This window comes from Acomys russatus, chromosome 28 (genome assembly GCF_903995435.1).
Source record: "Acomys russatus chromosome 28, mAcoRus1.1, whole genome shotgun sequence".
Classification (NCBI taxonomy): domain Eukaryota; kingdom Metazoa; phylum Chordata; class Mammalia; order Rodentia; family Muridae; genus Acomys; species Acomys russatus.
The window spans coordinates 21444677-21466069 of NC_067164.1; the positions used below are offsets into that span (position 1 = coordinate 21444677).

Here is a 21393-nt window from a genome sequence, read left to right on the forward strand (position 1 = left end):
AAACCACAGCATGGTGCCGGCATAGAAATAGACTGGTTGATCACTGGAATCAAACTGAAGACCCAGAAATAAAGCCATACACCTATAGACACTTGTTTTCCACAAATAAGCCAAAACCATACAATGGTGAAAAAAGAGCCTCTTCAACAAATAGTACTGGTCTAACTGGATGGCTACATGTAGAAAAATGCAAATAAATCCATATTTATCACCTTGCACAAAACTAAAGTCCAAGTGGATTAAAGACCTTAACATAAAACCAGACACACTAAATCTCTTAGAAGAAAAACTGGGAAAGAGCCTTGAACTCCTTGGCACAGGAGACAACTTCCTGAACAGAGCACCAACAGTACAGGCTCTAAAATCAACAACTAATAAATGAGACTTCATTAAACTGAAAAGCTTCTGTAAGGCAAAGGATACTGCCTACACTGGGAAAATATCTTCATCAACCCTACATCTGACAAAGGCCTAACAAACCAAAATATATAAAGAACACGAGAAAATAAACACCAACAAAACTAATAATTCAATTTTAAAATGGGGGGTACAGAGCTAAACAAAGAATCCCCAAAAAAAGGAATATTGCATGGCTGGAAAAATTTTAAGAAATGCTCAATGCTGTTAGTCACCAAGAAAATGCAAATAAAAATGACTCTGAGATTCCATCTTACACCCATCAGAATGGCTAAGATCAAAAACTCAAGTGAGAGCACATGCTGGCGAGGATGTGGAGAAAGAGGAAGACTCCTCCATTGTTGGTGGGAGTGCAGATTTATGCAACCACTTTGGCAATCAATCTCACGCTTTCCCAGAAAATTGGGAATAGTGCTACCTCAAGAACCAGTTATACCACTCCTGGACATATACCCAAAAGATATTCTACCATACAGCAAGGACATTTACTCAACTGTATTCATAGCACCTTTAATCATAATAGCTAGAATCTGGAAAAAACCTAGATGTCCCTCAGAAGAATGGATAAAGAAACGCTGGTAAATTTACACAATGGAATGTTATTCAGCTCTCAAAAACAAGGAAATCTTGAAATTTGCTGGCAAATGACTGGAACTAGAAAAGATCATCCTCAGTGAGGTAACCCAGACCCAACAAGATACACATAGTATATACTCACTTATAAGTGGATATTAGCCCAACATAGATATCCTCTGAGAGACTCTTCCCAGCAGGGGAATTTGGACAGATACTGGGACTCTTAGATGGATTTTGGGCACAGCACTGTGAATTATATGGAAGAGTTGGGGGATGGAAGGACTGGTGGGGGGGTTGTCAGGAGATCCATAAGGAGACTATCAAGGCTGACAGATCTAGACCCAGGGGGGATGCACAAACTGATGCATCAACCAAGGACATTGCAAAAAGGAAACCTAGACCCCCCTGTTCAGATGTAGCCAATAGCTAGCTCATTCTCCACTTGGGGGAGGGGGAGGGGAGAGGGAACATGCCTCTGACTGGAACTCTGGTGCCAGCAATTTGATCACTGCCCTTTGCCAGAGAGACCCTGTGGGAACACAGAGGAAGGGGATGTAGGCTATCCAGATTAGAATGTAATAAATATTAAGTATTTGTGGAATTAATTTAATTGATTGATATATGTGATAAAGACTCAGAAAAGGTAAAGTAATTATCTATGACAATGGAAAATATTAATTCCAGTGTATCTAACTCCAACACTTTCTTCATTATGAAGAAATATTTATTCTTCTATATATGTTTTATAAAATGAAAATCCCTATTAATATGATACATGTCATTTCATTTTGGTGAGAAATATGTACAACATTTATACAAATTCTTCCAAGATGATAAAATTCAGCATTATGTTTTATAACGAAGGTGGTAAAAAGAGGGAAGAAGACTGTTTAATTTGGCTAAAGTTCTTCTTTCCTTCCTATTATACTTAGAATATTTATTTTTCTAGAAAAATAGCATCTACAGTGAAAACAAATTTTGCCTCTATTTCAAATCAGCCTGTATTTAATCACATACAGAAATAAATATTACAGACACATTTAGCAGGCAATTCTTGCTCATTATAAAATATTTAATGGAAGTTAAAAATTATAGTTGCCAGTTTTCTCTTTGCTTAGGGAAAATTCCTCTATTTTCTACTTATGTAATCTTACAAATCACATCAAAACTTTTTTCAAGAGCTTGGAGTCATTGGGAGTGGCATATTTATACCTGTGATCCCAGTAATGGAGGTAGAGGCAAGGGAAGGTATTCAAAGCCAACCGCTTTGTAAGGAGTTGAAGGTCAGCCTGGGACATATGATTCTCTGCTTCAAAACACAAACCAAAGCCACAGTATTTCTCAACACTAGGCAATTCCAGTTAGTTAATAGTGAAGGTGGTGGGTCCCAAGCAATCGCTTCCTTTCTGTTCTCTTCTGTAGTGCATGGAGCATAGCTTCCTTCATTCTGTGCTTTATTAATTTCTACTTGAGAGTGCTAATTAAAAGCTTACCTAATTTTTCACATTAGGAACTCAATGCCTTTTATTAAAATTTAATCTGTAACTTTAAATCTGTTCAAGTTGTACTGTATTAATAAATTGAGTCTCAAAGTTAGTGTTTTCAGTCGCAGTGCTTCTATTAGCTCCATGTATTTAATCTTCTCATTTGTTAGTATAACTATTATTTTTGTTGAAATGGCTGTCAAAGCAGTAGTAAATCTACCCTTAGATGGTTTGATATTTGTGGTATCTGGCAGTCCATTCAGTAAGTTTTTAATTGCATCTGATAGAAATGCAATCCATCTGCCTCACATGTGCATCGTGCTCCGCACGGCACCAGCACACGTCTGTTTCTGATACTCATGAATAAGATACCAACAAACCCATAATATTGACACAGTTTGTTCTGGACCAGGATCTAAAACATTAACTAGAGGGAGTGATTTTGTTTCTTTAAATATTTTTTTTCTCTCTTACCAGCTTCTTATGTCCTCAATGTGGCATCATCAAACCCCTACCCAGATCTAGCCAAGGGACAGAACATTCTCCACAGTTAAGTGGAGACTGGGGACTGCCTGTCACATGATCTCTGGTGCCCTATTTTTGGCCATGTCCCCTTGATGGGGAGGCTTGATGGCACTCGGAGGAAGGATAGCAGACTACCAAGAAGAGACTTGATACCCTAGCATCATATTCAGGGGGAGGAGGTCCCCCTCAGTCACAGTCATAGAGAAAGGGAATGGGGTGGAAGCGGGAGGGAGGGAGGAATGGGAGGATGCATGGGATGGGATAGCAAATGAGATGTAATATGAATTATTTTATTTTTCAATAAAAATGTGTTAAAAATAAAAAAAAATCAAAAGAGAGAGAGAGAGAGAGAGAGAGAGAGAGAGGAGAGAGAGAGAGAGAGAGAGAGAGAGAGAGAGAGAGAGAGAGAGAGAGAGAGAGAGAGAGAGAAGCCAGGGAAGAAACTTCAGTTGTTCTGTGGTTTGAGTTGATTGACAGTCCATTGACTGGTAGGACAATGTAAAGAATTTGGGTGGCTTTTAATACATTTTGAAGCAGCAAAATTGATATTTGCTCACAATTTTTTTATTTGCTTCAAAGCTCTTTTAACTAACAATCCAAAATAATTTGTTTTTAATCTTGTCTTGTAAACCTCTATTCATAGTTGCCTGGCAGGCAAATATAGGTGATAGAAAAACATAATAAGCATAAATTAAAGTGAGTTGTAATTGGTGCTATAGTTGTTGAATTCATTGTTGAGTTTGTGGACTTTTAGTAAAATGTACATGAAGAAATGCTAGTCATGCACCTACCCAGAGTTAACTGAACTCCGTGATTTATGAGCATTTTTAATTTTTATATGAGAAAAAGTTATACTCCCTGATATTATTTGCATGCTAACTGAGGAGTGGATTTGTTTTAGGTTAAAATGAAATTGTCCCTTAATCATGTTAACAGAATTCCAGGTTGTTTTATCATTTCAAGATCTAGACATGCTGCCGTTCCTCTTTTTCACACCTGTTCAAACTCTTTCAGTAAGGTTTCTTTCTTCATTTATAGCAACCATGTGCACTTGCCTGGGTTTGGGTGCTTGGGGAGGGAGCGATCAACATCAGCTCAGTTGCTCAGATGCTCAAGGCACTGCTACAGGTGAAATCAGTGGTAAGGTTCTAAACAGGACACGGGTGATAGTCCTTAAGCCATCAGAGGGTCTTTTACCTTTTATGATCCTAAGGCACATTATTTCCAAACACTGTTAGTGCATTTGGGACCTTTATAACTTCATCCTATAAAAAGAATTAAGGCTATTTTTCAACGTACCACATATACGGTGTTGCATTAATTTTTAACACTAGCATTGCAAATCTTTTCAGTTTCGTATTCTTCCCTGTTTTCTGTGCCTGCTCCGCTCTGATCTAATTTCCACTTTGAGTATCATATCTGCCCCAGTAATGGTCTGTGTGCCTTCCCCTCTGCTTTCTCTACAAGCTCTCTCTGGGAGTGCTGGTTTTATGATGTAAATGTATTACAGATGCAGAAGCTCCACCTTGGTGCTGGCCTCTTAGATACTGAAAGCTCTGCTCATGGGGGATTTGTATTAGGTTTCCTTCATTTACAATGATAAATTATATCTGATTTCCATGTAAAGAGAGGTGACACTTAAAATAAGCTGTATCTGTGTACTATACACTGTAATTATTCAGGCTCAGAATAGCTTAATTATAATAGCTAGACACATAAAAGTTGGTCTCAGCAGGTATGCAAAAATAATCCATAGTTGAAACCTTACAAGTTATGTCATGTCCACTGTACCCAATGGAAAAATTGAAAAAAAAAAAACCCACCTATATTTAGACTGTACTGAAAAAGGTATGTCATTTCTTTAGAGGAAAGGAGTTAGTGTGAATTTTACCTTTTCATACTAATGCATTTATATTGTTAAGTTAGTCACACCTCTGTGTGTATGTGTGTGTGTGTGTGCATGTGTGCATGTTATGTGTGTGTGTGTGTATGTGTGTGTATGCGGTGTTTCATCCTGATAACATGAGCATGTACACACCTTTGTGACTGCATGTGGAGCCAAAGCAGAATGTGAAGTGACTTTTATGATTCTCTGTGTTACTGGAATCTTGCCATTTTAGTTAGGCTGGAAGGCCACCAAGCTCTTGGGATCAGCCAGTCTCTGTTCCTCCTCAGTGCTGGAGTTCCAAGCATGTGTCCTCATGACCAGCTTCTTGTGTGGGTCCTGGGGACTCAAACACAGGCTCTTATGTTTACAAAAGAAGTACTTACCCACAGAGCCATCTGCCCAGGCTCCACTTTGACATTTTATAGATTTGATCATCCCCTCCCTCAAGTTCTTGATGGTGATGGGGTCAAGGCCCAGGGCCTCAAGGGTGTTAGGCAAACACTCAAATGGTGAGTTGCACTGTAGCCCCACTTCTACTTTTTACATTTTAATTTGTAAATCCATTGACCAATGTATTGAAAATTGCATCACAAGGTGCAAGGCAATATTAAGTTTGTCTAATACACATATTGTTCCATAATGTCACTGTGAGACATGGTTTCCTTTGTTGACTACAGTCAATCACTTTCATGGAATGTTTTGTTCCTGCCTCTTTCCTTTTCCTATTAGTATAGTAAGTACTTGGGCAAAAGAAACCTAAGGGAAAGAAGGTCTATTTGACTCCCAGTTCCAGGACTGATGGCAGGGATGTCACCATGTCAGGAGCTTGAGGGAGCTGGTCAAATTGCATCTATAGTAAATTATCAAAGTGCAATGAAAGATGCATACCACAAAAAAAAAAAAAAAAAAAAAAAAAAAGAAAAAAGAAAAAGAAAAAAAGAATTCATGCAACTTCTTACTTCTAGCCGCCTTTCTCTACTTATGCACTTTAGAATCCCAGACATGGATGTTGCCCCACAGTAAACGAGTCTTCCAACCTTCACTTATATAGTGAAGACTGTCCCCCCAAAGTGTGTGTAGAGACCCATCTCCTAAGTGATCCCAGACTCTAATAACTTGACAGTTAGTCATCACTGTCCCTTATAAGTAACTTTGTTTTGCGTTTTTCTTTCCAACATAAGAAACACAGTGGGAAAAAAACTTACATCAAAAAGAACTTCATTACATCAGCTCTGTTTGCCTTGCTCTTGTTAGAGAGTGCTTCTTATATTTTGGGTCTGCTTATATTTTCAAGTGTTATCAATTCATTTGGCTCCCAAATAAAACTTATTAGAAGGCTCTTATGATGGGTGGGGTCATGAAAACACTAAGAAGGAAGGACAGAAAGAGAGAGAGAGAGAGAGAGAGAGAGAGAGAGAGAGAGAGAGGAGAGATGGGAGGAGAGAGAGGAAGAGGAGAGAGAGAGAGAGAGAGAGAGAGAGAGAGAGAGAGAGAGAGAGAACACGAGGATGTCTTGATTGAAGTGTTGGGTTGGGGATCACAAGAAAGGAGGTCAAACAGGATACACTTTTGCTTTGATCCAGTTTCACGGAGTCCCTGAAACAAAAAGAGTGATACACTCTAATTGCCTTCCTCCACTAATTGAATTTCAAGTGAGAACCCAGAGAAACCTGCTAAGCTTTGAAATCCCAGCAACCTAGAGCTCACTTCTGTTGGGAGAGCTGGAGACTCACTATGGCATGTCTAGGCTTCTGAGCTGTGGCTGCTCATAAATCCGTGCATTGTGTGGCATACTCTGCAGTGACTGAACAAATACTTACACATGAAATGGAGCCATGAACATAGCAGACAGAGATGGTAGGCAGACAGAGATGGTAGACATGACCTTATAGAGGAAAGTTTGATTTGCAAATATATAATTTCAATAGACTGATTTCTAAGAATGCCACAAGATGATTCAGAGGGTGGAAGCATGGGCCCCAGGCATGTATGCATCCCTTGCTGCTAGAATCAGCTCTGAGAAAAAGTAGCTAGAGTTCAAGTGAGTTCAAAAATTAAATTATCACAGTAAACAGTGCTATTTTCTCAAACAGATGAACTTGTGACTAAAACTTTGTACCTGTTTCACACATTTCTTTTCTGGACGTGTTGAAAATCCTGGATAATACATATCCTTGGCTCAGGGAGCTGCAGCAGTCACAGGAGAGCTGACAGCACTTGCTCAGCTGCATCCCTGGGACCACTTGGATGACATATGGCAGCACTTTATGAGGCTCTGATTGGCAAACACATATCTTCTACAGGGATTGTATTGTAGAAATGCGATTCCTCTGATCATACAGCTACTTGAGATCTGTGTGAGAATAATTTACACACTCTATTATCATGCAGTAATATCAGGGGTGACTAAATTCCTGCCTATTTTGTCTAGGAATGAGGTAAAAAAGTTGCAAACAGAGATTTCTAGGAGTTCAGACCCAACACCAAGTAATTCCCTAGTTCAGGTTGAATTGCCTCCTCATAGGTTCATTCTGGAATGCAGATCTCTAGACACCAGAGCAGGCCAAAGAACAAGTTGCCAACAGAATGGTATGGCACATGCTTGAGAGCCTTTGAGACCTAGAACCACAGCATGCCAGAGACGAAGGTCAGCCCCACAGGGTTAGCCTTTCTAAGTGCTGATGATTTCCTGACAGTCATGATTTTTGTGACTAAAGAAGAGGCTAAGGGTTTTAAACCACAGGATGTAGTATAGATGGATATAGATACCTCTTACGGCTGGTGTTAATTAACTTCAGAATTTAAATATACATTGTAAATATATGAAATTATTTTATTTTAGTTTTAAACACCTTATAAAAATTAACAAGCATTCTATATTTTATTAGCTTATAGTATGCTAAAATATATAATCAAATCTCTAATTTTCCTGAAAGTATTTTAGAATAGTCTTTAAAAGAGTGGGTCAAATTATATTTATTTATTGACAGTGGTACTCTGTTTATGGAGGAAACAGTTTTAATGCGTGTGTGCTTTAAAGTGAAGTTTGGCTAAAGTTCAACCTTAGTACATATTAGAACCTTCCATTTCCTCATGTGACTGTGGCCTGCCGTCAAGAATGTGTTGTCATACATCTTTAAGGGTTTGCCTTAGCTAGGCTTCACCTGTTGACCACACAGTATGAATATTGAAACCCTATATTTGGCTCTTACAAAGCTACCTACTTCGGAAGTAGAGTTACTAGCAGAAAAATTTGTCATAACTTGAAGAATATTCTTCGTTTCAGGTATGTTATTATTTTATTTATGTAGCATTGTCCATTGTGAATACTGTCATTATGTAGACAGTGACAAGAGCCATAATTCACATTTGAACATCTTGTATCATTAAGGACTAAGGCCATGAATTGCATAGAAATTGCCATGGCTTTGTCTCATCTTGTGACCATTCTGTACATCATTGACAGAGCTTTTTTTATTCATATGTACCAGAGCGTATACCTCCTCCACTTAAACCACTGGTGGTTTTCATTGGTCACAGATTCTTCTTCTTTGTGCCTGTTTTCAACAGGGCTGAAGGTATAGCTCCAGAGTGTCCTATGCTAAGCAGGATCCCATGTCTGACATAATGCTGTCATCATCTTATTATCTTTTTAATTTTTTTTTTTGTGTCTATGGGTATTTTGTCGGAAGATGCACCACATATATACCTGGTGCCTAAAGATGCTTAAAGAGCCTATCAGATACCCTGGTACTGAAGTTATAGACAGTTACCAGCTACCATAGGAGCTGGAAACCAAAATCATGTCCTCTGCAATGCCATGTACTCTCAACTGCTGAGCCATCTCTCCAGCCCCGTCAGCATATTATTTGCTGTGAAGAAAGTCTTCCACATTCTAGTTTGTACAAGGTCTCATAAATTATGTGGCAAGCCTTTTCCAACTGCCCTAGACAGAATTCTTTTTTTCTCCTTCTGCTTTTATACCCTTAAAAACACCTGCTCAAAAAGTGTTATCAAGTTACATACAGGTTAATTATTACCACCTCCTATACTGACATGAGCTCCAGTTGGTGTTGGTGGAAGTGGTAGGTAACCTAGTTGCAGAATCAAAGCTGGTTCAGTAGATGGAGCCAGGGTAGCTGGACAGCCATATGCAAGACCTCAAAGAGAATCTCAGCCTGTACTTCACAGGAACCTCGCGTGACGCTGAGCTCAAAGTGAGCAAGGGGATTAGATGTGCAATGTACAGCTTCATGGCTCTGGAATAAAATGGGCTAGAAAAATTGATAGTATCTAGTACTCACAGCGAACGCACAGAAGCACGGTCAAGTGTGACTGTGAAAGCTGAAACATTTTTGGGCTGTTCATATCTGCTTCGGAGCTCTGAGATGGCTCAGTGGAAAAGGTGCCTGCTGTGAAGGCTCAGAACCTGGGCTTATGCCCCGACCCCCACCCTCACTACTAAGTTCACATTTTATTAGCATATGAGATCCTGACACACATTTTTATGCATGTCTTATTTTAAGATATATTGATTTTTAATAATTATAAAATCACTTAATGAAATATGACTGTTAGTTTAGAGTGTGTGGATATATACTGATGTTCAGCTGTGTTTGACTTGATGCTGTTAACTAGAAAGTTTTTAAAAAAGAATTTATATGAGTCTTTAATTAAGTTTGAGAACTTCAATTTTGTTACAGCTGGAACAGAATTGACCAACTTAGTGAAACCGTTGGCTTTTTCTGGGCTGGCTTTGTTCGTAAGGATGAGAGCGGTTCTCTTAAGATGTGCTATAGTTCCTTAATCTCTATTGTGACCACTCACTGTGCTTACACTTTAGATTCAAAGGCAAGAAAAATGAGCAAAGTGGACTAAGAACTGAACAGGCTTTCTGTGGTCTGGAGGATTCAAATGGTGTACCCATACGGTGCACTGTCTTTTCTCAAGTGTTTTCAATGGCGGTGATGCAGCCCAAAGAATGAGGGTTTTTTTTTTTTTCTTGGCTGTTATTAAAGACCAGAATCATCAAAGTACCCCATGGCATTCTCTAAAGCTATTGACCCCAGGCCCTGCACGTGACCTAAAGTTTTACTAAAGAGAATCTTTATGTCTTTTCTATGGCATGTGCAGTTGTAGCTAAACCAAGCATAAAATAACAGGCCCTCTTTAAAGTTATGTTAACTTAATGTTATGGTCTCTTAGAATCATTATAAAAATCACAGCTCCAAATGTAAGATGCCATATAAAATGCCAGGAGATTCATGTATGCCTAGAAATTGATTTGTAAAAATTATTGTTTGGAAAATTATTGATTAGCTCTTACAGGCTTTTATCAAGATTCTTCTTGAGTGTTTTGAGAAACTAGAAGATCTTCTAATACTTTTCTATGTGTTATTTTACCTTAAAAAGTAACTTACCATGTGTATCGTAAGACTATAGCATGTATCGTATAGACTGTAAATATGCCATCTAAATAAGAACAGAAACATATTTTCCCACTAAACATCTCTCTCCCATACTGGTTACCTGGTTGAAGATAATGGAATGGCATGTTGTACTAAGATAAAATGAGTTTCAAAAAGAAAAAATAATTGTACTTTATTTAAAAACAGCTCATGGGTAAACACATTTGCAGAACACAGGAGATGGTTAGAGATTACTGAAAAGGCAGATGGTTTAGGTCTAGAATGAATGTTCTTCAGGTCTTAACTCAGTGTGAGCTGCTTAATAAGATGACAAGAGCCATGGAGGAAAGCTAATGAAGCCACCTTGCCTGCACGCACAGCCCCTCTCTGCAATTCACTTGCACTGGACTTTATGAAAATTGAACTTCTCACTGTTTTTGAGTGCTTGCCGCAAACAGTGATCATGGTAACTCCTGAGAGCAGCTTTATAGGGGTGTAATTGATACTCACAATAATGCCGAGTGCTTAGCAATCACTCACTGTTTTCACTATTTTACCTTTTACTGTTTTAGAATGATGAATTCAAGACCACCCCCCTTTTTATTTTTGCTCAGGAGCCTTTAGTGTTATATAAACGTTTCATGGGTTGCTGTTCTTTTGTACCTGTTCACACATTTACTTTGTTGTTTAAAAATAGGAAATCTAAAATAATTTATAGTGTATATGATTCTTCTCAGGGATTCTATGTCAGGCAGAATTGCATTAGTAAAAATAACTTTATAAACATCCAATTTACTTCATTATGCTTCTCATAACTATATGTTGGAAGGCTGAAGTTGTAAACAGGAACCAGATGTGATGCATCTGTAATATACAGCTTCAAAGTCATTGCACAAGCACAGATTTTCTAAACTAAACACAGTCACAAATATTTAGCTCTCCAGAACTACTGTAATGGCAAGATACATGATGTAGTTAGCCCAGAAGGAAGGCCAAATTCACATTCTAACACAATTCTAGTATTTAAATCTGTGCCAAAAACCAGCTAGTGAAAATAAAATGTAATATTGGTTGGTTTGTACTGTGTGTTTTTACTTAAAAAGTTGAATACATAAAGCAATGTAATTAAAATGTTTATTAGATTCAGACAGGGCACATTTAAAGTCACAGTTTATAAAGTATAAGATTGGAAATTAAATTGAAAATAGAGATGGCAACTAATTATAAATATTTCTACTTTTCCTCATACTTTCTACCCCAGCACTCACACCTACTGGGCAGCATGGTGGCATGAGCTCAGGCATCAAAACTAGAGTGCACATGCTCAAATCCAACTTGCTGGCTATGGGACTTTGCTTTGTGGAGTTCGTTTCCCTTCTCTCCAGTTCATATTTCCGTGGATAGATTTATGCTGGTATTAACTTTATAAAGTTAATGGGAAGATTAATGTTATACACATGTACAGGTGCAAGCTGAGTGATACACAGAGAACTGCCACATCCTTATCTGCTTTACTCATGATCCGCTTCTTCTGTTGCTGCTAAGTTTGAACAAATTTGAACAGTTATATTATTTTGCTCCAGTCCTTGTCAATGAAGGTATTAGTTAGTGCCTAGATAACTAATCAGACATGTTTAATGGGAACAGATGTCTTCTGTTTTATGTTTCATATATAATTATATAGAGATATACATATACAATTAAACCAGTGTTTTCAATAATACCTTAATAACTGACGTGTGCTGAGCAAAATATTATAACTGTTCAGATTTGTTTTTATATATGATCCTGTTTCTCTCTCTGCGTGCTTTTCTTTTTCCCAGCAATACTTGATTTTCAGCCAAGAGATGCTTTAAAGTGACCTGCCTGGATGTGTTCTTAGTTTGGTTGCATCTCTACCACAAAGCCGGAATAGTGGCTTCTCATCCCTCTGCCTCATTCCCATCATCCCTCTGCCTCATTCCCATCATCCCTTTGCCTCATTCCCATCATCCCTTTGCCTCATTCCCATCGTTACTTACATCTGCTCTTTGGAGTGATTGGTGTGTGACACCCCAAACCTCACAAGAATGCTAAGTGTCTGATTTTGATGCAAAAAACTTTTCCTTTGTTGGATTAGTAAACATGGGATTTGAGCATTTTGATTGGCATAATAAATTTAGGTATTTAGAAAGTTGATGGCACCTAGAGGGTCAAATGGTAAATAATAGTAAATTGGAATTCCAGGTAAAATGGTGGAGTGAAAGATTAGCAATGAGACTCAGTGAAGAAAAAGAGGATGACACCCAGTAGTGTTCCATACAAGAGGCAATAACTGTGAAGAAATTTATTAACTTTGGTGAGATCTCTAAAGAAAATTGGCAGGGGAGGACACAAACTACTATCGCTAGTACACAGCCTTATCATGGTGCTTCAGGGGCACCACCAAAGGAGGTGCTCGCCGCCCTCCCCAGATGCTGCAGGAGCAGCTGGTTATGAGGTTGTCCAGGGCTGGTTAAAAAGCTGGAAAAAGAGATTCAGTGCGGACACACAGACGCGGGCCGAACTCAGTGGCAACTGCCAGGGAAGGCTTTCACTCTCTTCCTCCTGACACACCTTTTCCTCTCTCCTTCCTGACATATCAGGGCCTCTCAGAAGGCCAAGAGAAAAGCCTGCAGAAGATACAAGCTGATGTCTGGGGTTGGTGCTGGCTATGGAGTCTGGGACAGAAGCGTGCTGATGAGAGGTGGAGGGGAGTCTCCCTTGCTCCTCTCTTTATTATGGTCAGTTCTACAGACAGAAATGGCCACCTCCAGGAGCCCCACAGGCAGAGGAAGAAGGACTTTGCACTCACAATTTAGGCTTGGAGACCAGTGTATGCTGTAGACATGGTTGCTGATGTGTGACCGTTAGAGTATTGTGGAGTGTCCTATCACTGCCTTGTAGAACCACAGCACAACTGGGAAACCAGAACTATACCATTTTTCTTAATCCGTTGCTCCCAGAAACTCTGTTCAAAAGATCTATTTAAACTCCCCTGGGGCACATCATATGCCAGATCTACTCTTATAGGTTTGAACTGGAGCATCAAGCTTCTATCCTCTCATCAGCTCAATCTGCTACTTGAAACACCACACAGAGGGACAGAAGAAAACTGTGTCCTATTAACGGAGGGATCCTGACTGATGAATAGTATTTTTTATCCATTGTGCTTTCCCCTTTGTCCTTTTAATTTCTTAAAATAATTTTTAACTTTGTAAATTTCTTCTATATATTTATATTAAAACAAACAAGTCACATTTCTATTTGCTCCCTCCCCAAATTCCAAGTTAGCATAAGACATGGCACATCACTGTTTATTGCAGTTCTATTCACAATAGCTGTTATGAATCCATCCTAAGTGTTCAACATTAGAGTGGTAGCTTAAAAATGCAATGTAACTGCACGATTGATTTTTTTTTTATCCATAAAGAAGAATGAAGTCACGTTGCTTGCAGAAAAGTGGGCCAACCAGAGATGATCATATTGATCTAATTAAGCCAGTCTCACAAAGCAGTTCTGAATGTTGTGTACTTTTCCCCATGGGGGTAAAATACTATCTAAGATCTGACTGCAAGTGGAAAAAGAGACAGAAATTAGGTTCTGGCAGTTTATTTTGTGTAAAAATTTAGTATAAATGTTAGTCAGATTGTTTCAACAAACACACGTATCAATAGTTCACCTCTATAACAATTATAAGTCAACCTGATAAGTTTTCTGCACAATGTCAGCATTTAGATTTTTTAAAAAAGTAGATTTCTTAATGATAGAAACTAAATGGTGTTTGTAGTATTTTTCTCATATAGTAGATTTCTTCTATACATTGCACTTTTCTGAGTTTTGCTTATTCAGTACACATTTTCAATAGTATTTATCTTATGTGTTGTTTCTATGGGTTTACTTTTAAATTACAAAAGAATAATGAATAGTGTCTGTCCTAGTTCCATTTCTCTAGCTGTGATAAAATATCCTGACTTAGGAGAAAGGGCTTATTTTTTAGCCCACATTCCAGGTTACAGTCCATCACTGTAGTTCTATCACGGAAGCAGGAACTTTAGACATCTGGTCAACCACTCACAGTTACAGGCAGAGAGAAATGCACAATTCCTTACTCACTTGGGCTCAACTCAGTTTCTCTACTTGCAATTCAAGACCACCCTGGCTAGATAATGGTGCCACCTACAATGGTCTGTGTCTTCCCACATCAATCAAGGAGTGAGGCAGTCTCCCATAGACAGGCCATCCCAGTGCAGATAGTCATTTACTGAAATTCCCTTCTCAGGTTATTTTTGGTGTGTCAAGTTGAGAACTTAAGCCAACCATTACATCTTTAGTGAAAATTAATACCATTTGATGATAAAAGTATCTAAAGGCTAAAATAGACCATTTTTTTTTATTTACAGCGAGAGACTTAAAATCACTATTTATCTTCTTAACAGCTGAAACAATATTCTTTTAAACTGTTACCTTTATTGGGATTTATTTTAAGCAGCAAAAATATTAGAGCATTTTCAGGTGTCCTTTTTTCATTATGTGTAGAGGCATTTTTCTTGATACAGGCACTGGAAGTATAATCAGAGCATATTGCAGGGTGAGAAGAAGTGATGTAACCATAGCCTTTGGTAAAGTGGCAGAAAGAAAACACAGGTGTGTGTGTGTGTGTGTGTGTGTGTGTGTGTGTGTGTGTGTGTGTGTGTGTGTGTGTGTGAGAGAGAGAGAGAGAGAGAGAGAGAGAGAGAGAGAGAGAGAGAGAGAGATATGTTAAGCCAAAACAAAAAAAGTAATAACTAATAACACCCTGTGAGACTCTCGTCCACTGATCTAAAGGAATCCACTACACCCTACATCTTGAAAGTTCTACCATGTTCCAGTTATTCTACCATGTAGATGAAGTCTTTATTCACGCCCTGGGAACTAGCCATAGAATCCACAGCAGTCCACAATAGAATGTAAGAAGTAGAAATGAGCCTATTTCATTGTGAAGTCTTTTGGGATCGTGTATGTGTGTGTGTGTGTGTGTGTGTGTGTGTGTGTGTGTGTGTGTGTGTGTGAGAGAGAGAGAGAGAGAGAGAGAGAGAGAGAGAGAGAGAGAGAGAGAGAGAGAGAGATAGCTTAATTTGAGCAATGTTTAAATGAAAAATCCATAACAAATGGATCAGTTTTCAAGGACACAATTTGTAGAATTTCTACTCTACTGAAAATGGCAAGTGTATTGGTTACAGCTATAGTAATACTTGGCCAAGAGAAACTATGAGAACGTGTCGACAAGGCTGTCTGTAACAGCTAGCCAGAGAAAGACAAACACATTCTACCTTCTTTCTCCTTGCAGATGTGCTGTCAGTGCCCCTCTGTGATCTGTAGGCTTAAGAAATAGCCTCTTTCCCCCTCACCCCGATCTCCTTCGAAGAACACTTGAATCCTGACCTCCTATGAGGATCTATTTTAAGGGTAAAACAGTTGTGTTGTGGTATCTAAATAAATGAAGCAGATATTGTAGTGAAAATAGTCCTCAGATATGTGCCTTTGTTCAGCCCTCAACCCATACGCTAGTAACTCCTTGGTGCCCAGCTGTGGAGAAATTGCCCCAGAGTGCTGTGTAAAGTGAACCTGAGGGTGCTAAGACCAAATGCTGAATAACATACGCTAGATACATAAGCAGTGAGGCGCATAATGTTGGTGAGAAGGCCTGCACTTATCTCTCTCTGTAAGATTGACTTCAAGTACATAGTCCCATAGCTGACATCTCTTACAATGTCTGCATTTTTCTGAATTTTGGTTTCCACATTACGTGATTGATGATAGTGATTAAAATAATGTATATACTGGAAAATAATTTCAAAAGTAATTTGCTGAAAGCATAAAGTAAACAGATAAAGAATTTTTAATTGTAATCTAAATTGAGTTCACATTTTAATTTCGCTCAGTTTCTGTTTGAAGAAAGAAATATGAACGTGATATATTTTCTTAGACCCTCAGATATGACGGCGAGTGTATGTATGCATGTTGCTCAGTCTGAGTGGCTCAGTCTTTAAGTTTTAACAGAATGGTGCACAGCACGCCTTTCTTCTCAAAAGTGCTTTACTTTGGTTGGAAAAAGTAGCCATGTCATATCTAATATAGAGTATGTGAAAGGGGTGCTGTTATAACCCCCCAAAAGCTTGAAATGGCTCCAGCCTCAGCTGCGATATGCAAGTTAAAAAATAGTGTTCATGCACAACGAGTGTCAGTTAACTTTTTAAAATTTTTTCCTTTTTAATATATACATTTATATTCTTACATATGGTAAACTACATACACAGGAAGAACCATGAGACAACCAGGAATTATATAAATGTTACATTCATAGTGGTTTGGCTATTTGTATTTGGCAAACTTGAAGTAAACATCTTTCCTATCTTGGTGAGTTTAAAATTCTGAATGTAAATATCTATCATATCTCATCATTATCAATTTAAAACATCTATCTAGACCTAAAAACATTTTAACCCTTAAACAATTAAGCTTAATTGTGAAACTAAACTATCTGGTCTTCAACCCCATCAGAGACTTGAGAAGGAATAAAGCTTAAATACCTGAGTGAATTGGGAGTTCAGGTTAGCAGCTTCCAAAATGAAAAAGTGACTGAGATAGTTTACTGCCTGAATAGTCACTCAACAGTCTCTGTAACATTAAAGCATCATCTTCAGCCTTCAGGTTCAATATATCTGACAGACATATTTGTGAGGCAGCAACTATTGAGGACTTGCTTACCCTGTCTTGCCAGATTTTGGTCATCGACTCTGCCTGCATCCAAGCTTTCCCACTTTTAGGCAGACTTCTGGCTATGGGAGAAATGAAGACATTTTTCCCAGTGGCTTGTTTGCCACATTTGAAGCCATCTCCGTAACGAGGTTCTTTGATGCTCATCATCTTTGCGGTAGGCTGGGTGCTGCCAGGAGCTTTTATTGGTTTGCTTTAGGGTGGATGCAGTTCTCCAGATTTCTTTTCATTCCGTACTCTTAGAAGGAAAAACAACATACTACTCATTCTAGTAATATTAATTCAAGCAGCCTTAAATCCAAGACAGTTTTTCTATTATGCTTCACTCGTGTTAACATTGTAATCTATTCAAAATTTAAGAGTGGGTTATTTCTCCAGGCATAGTGGCATACTGCTTTAATCTCAGCACTCGGAGAGGCAGAGGAAGGTGGTTCTCTGTGAGTCCAAGGTCAGCCTGGCTACAGCCAAGGCTACACAGAAAAACCCTATCTTGAAAAAACAAAAAACAAAACAAAACACAAAACAAAACCAAAAACCAAAACAGACAAAAAAATAACAACAATAAAAAGCATAACAAATCAGAGGCTTCAGAAAGTAAGCTTGTATTGCTTTGTCCTATCCCAGAGTTAACACCCTAGCCTCCGGGACGGATTCTTGAAGCAGCACAATGACTGCTGTTTGGAAAGAATACAACATGTGGTACATCGCTGAACGTGTCCCATAGGAAAATGATTTTATTAAAAAATTAACTAGAATATTATGAGTCAATGATATTTATTCTGTTTATCCAAGCTATAACAATAAAAATAGTAAAATTCTTACTCAAGAGTTATCCATTATTACAACTCAAATTGATTTGATTACATTAAATATACATATAAATAAGAACTATTAAGTAATCTCATGTATTATATGAAGAACTTCATATATATATATTTAAGCATGAAGAAATGCAGAGTGTAGTGGTATAGGCCTGTAATCCTAGTACTTGTGAGGTAAAGTCAGGAGCATCTCAGGTTCAGGGTGTGTGGGGAGTACATAGTGAGATCCTGCCTCCAAAAACCAGAATAGCAACCACAAATCAGGAGATAGTTTGCAAAAGTGAATAAGGAGAAAAATTGAAGTTCTTGTTATGATAAACAGTGCTAGAGTGAAATTCTCCAACAGACTGTAGCTGGAAGTCGGTCACTAATTATTATTAAGTCTCTCAGGAGTATTCTTTTCATGTTATATTGCAAATTTAATCTCTCACTGTCAGAGAGCTGGCCTGTGACTTCAGTCAAGTGTCAGGTAAAACAAGGCAATGGTAGCAAACAGAGCTTCAAGAGAGTGGGAGGGCTTGAAGGAGGCTGCGAACTTTCCCAATAGTAAAAGATGGGCTTTGCCCTTTGATCATGTTGTTAATCTCTCGGGAATTTAATAATGATGGAGGCAGTTTTACTTATTTGACTAAGGGGTAGCTAATAATTACAATAAAATTTGAAGTGCCTGTAATAGTGTGATGGGAAAAGAGAAAAGCAATAACAGGGTGGCTCACAATCTTGAGAGTTCAGTTCTTCAGGCCAGCAGAAGGACATGGTGCTATGAGAATGGGCCAATCCAAGCAAAGCACCGCAGGTGCCTGGCAAGCCGTCATAAATTAGAGCAGCTACTTGGAGTTCAGTGTCATTTGATGCTACAGTCACCACATCAAAGACTTGACCTTACAGCTTCTTGTCACTACCAACCACATTTTATCCACCTTTCTCAATCCTTTCAATTGGTTTCATTCCTTTGAATAGATTGTTACTAAGAAAGAGCACTGTTCGCCTCCTTTTGGCAAAAAGCATCTGAAAGAGACAAAAGCAGGCCATGCCCACATTTAATGACTATGTCATTAATTCTAGAATAAGGAGTCATTTTAATATGATAGATTTCTTTTTTTAAACAAATATGCTTCATTTCTAAATTTAATTTGAGGATAAGAAGTTTTTAAAACAAAGTGTAGAAGCACTAAAAAATACAAATATGAATGGCCAATAAACACTTGAAAAACATGTTGAGTATCTCTTGCTATCATGGAAATACAAGTTAAAACTCATCTTCACCAGAGATGAGTCTGGAGAGGAATGAAGAAAGAGACCCCTCTGTGCTCTTCTGTTGGTGATGTAAACTTGGTGATCTTCGCGCTTCTATTTATCTTTTCCTTAAATGTCAGTATAAAAGCAACTCTAGTTTTAGGGGATGGAGAGATGGCTTAGTGATTAAGAGCAGCTTCAGCTTCTTATCTTCTAGAGGACCCGAGTGGGGTTCCTAGCACACCTGTCAGGTGGCTGAATCTCTCTCTCTCTCTCTCTCTCTCTCTCTCTCTCTCTCTCTCTCTCTCTCTCTCTCTCTCTCTCTCTCTCTCACTCTCATACACACACACACACACACACACACACACACACACAGACCACACACACACTTAGAAGTAATAGGTAGGACTTGGGCACAGAAGTCCTTTAGGAATGAATGAGATGAGATTAGTTTTACATTTCAGCTTGTCACAACCTAAAATAGGGAGGAGATGCCCATTTGAGGAATCATGTAGCTCACATTGGTCTGTGGACATGGCATTGGGGGTTCTACTTGACACCCCTTTGTGGCTGGCACCATACTTAGGCTGATCCCTGAATTATGTCAGCATAAGTAGGAATGAGGCATCAGGGCTGCCGTAGCCTCTCTGCTCTTTTGTTTGAGTGTGTGACATAGCAAGATTGGGGAGTTCCTCCCCTGTCTCCCTCATCAGTACACTATCACCAGGAAGTGAAAGCCTTTCTTTCCATCTGTTCTTTTTCATCAGAGTATGTCATCACAGCAACAGAAAAGAAACTAGAGAGCGGGGAAAGCATTCTTTCAGTCTATAAAGTCCACACACTCAAGAAGAGTGTTTCTCAGGACAGCGTATGTCCATGATTGTACTCACAACATCAGGAATGATGTTTTATTTTAGGACTCTATCCTGGCTTATAGTTCAGTCCCAATTATGAAGAGCTCAATAAGTGCTTGTGGAATGAACATGTGGACCCAGGATAGAACAGCTGCCACGGTGCTTGACAGTAAGTAGATCATTTGTAACTTGGAGGAGATTGGAGTTTTCAGAGCAATGTCTAGGTTCAGATACTGTTGATGAATGAATGAGTGTCTGAAGGTTGCAGCACTGTAACCATTTTGTCTGGAAGAAAAGAAATAGGAAATTAGAACAAAGAGCATATCATAAAATCTGGAAAAGCTGAAATTGTAGTCAGAAACTTTCTTCAAAATAGAACAGTCATATAGGGAAGCCATGAGAAGCTGTAATAGCGTGTAACACAGATCTGGGAAGGGAGTGTCCTTATTGGGCAAGCAAGCTCTTTCCAGAGGTGAAGGTGAAAAATGTACCCATGGAAGGAGCTAAATCTGTGTACCAGGTGACAGAAAGTTGACACACTTCTATAGACATTTTGTCGTGTAATATTAAGGTGTCAACTTTTGTCAACCTGCACAGATCTGTGTCTGCGAGACCTAGGATCTGAGGACCTGCAAGTCAAATGCTGTACAGAATCTTACTTCGGTTTCAGTGCACTTTTAGGCACAAATGGAACAAAGAAAGCAATGGGTCAAGGGAAGGTGTTTGAGTTCAGAAAAAAAACATTTAAATAGATGCCAGAAGCACATACTAAATATTGACAGAGCAGTTCATTCCCAGAACCCTGGTCAGAGCAATGGAAACAATACAACTGCCTGGCTTGTACTGAAGATTATTATATCTGGGAAAGTATGAAAGCAAGGTAGAAGGCCTTGGGTTCTATAGCTATGATCTGTAATCCAACATGAATAAACTTGTCGTATAAATTAAATGTAACTATTTGTCACAGGAGGCATGAAATCATATTCAAAAATAATCTAGGGGACAAAATGCCCCTGAAGTAAAAAACCCTCGGCCTTTTTTCCTGGAGCCTCTCTCACAGTTCTCCAAGGCAGTATTTTCCATGCCTCACCCTTTTGACCATGAGCAATATTAAGGTTATTGTTTTATTTTGAAAATGGTTGCATCTTGAGCATTGTAGTAACTGTAGCTATTTTAAACAGTAATGAATAGAATGGATGGAATTCATTGGTCTAAAAGCACTCCTATAGAGAGAGCAGTATGTGGTGTGTGCTGCTGAGATTAGTGGTCCTCGACCCACTGTAACTCTCATGTATACTGCTCATTTCTCTAGTGTGTACATACCTAGGTATAGAAAGCATATTCGACTTAAACTAGTAATGCATATTATCTACTTGAGAAGCAGTGATTGTTGAAGTGTGCTAAAGA

The 21393-nt window shown here is 38.6% G+C and overlaps 1 protein-coding gene across 1 annotated transcript in view; it reads left to right on the forward strand.

The window, feature by feature from the left end:
- Window positions 1-21393, forward strand: part of Cfap299 (cilia and flagella associated protein 299) — a 465505-nt gene that overhangs the window by 124194 nt on the left and 319918 nt on the right. The window lies entirely within an intron of this gene.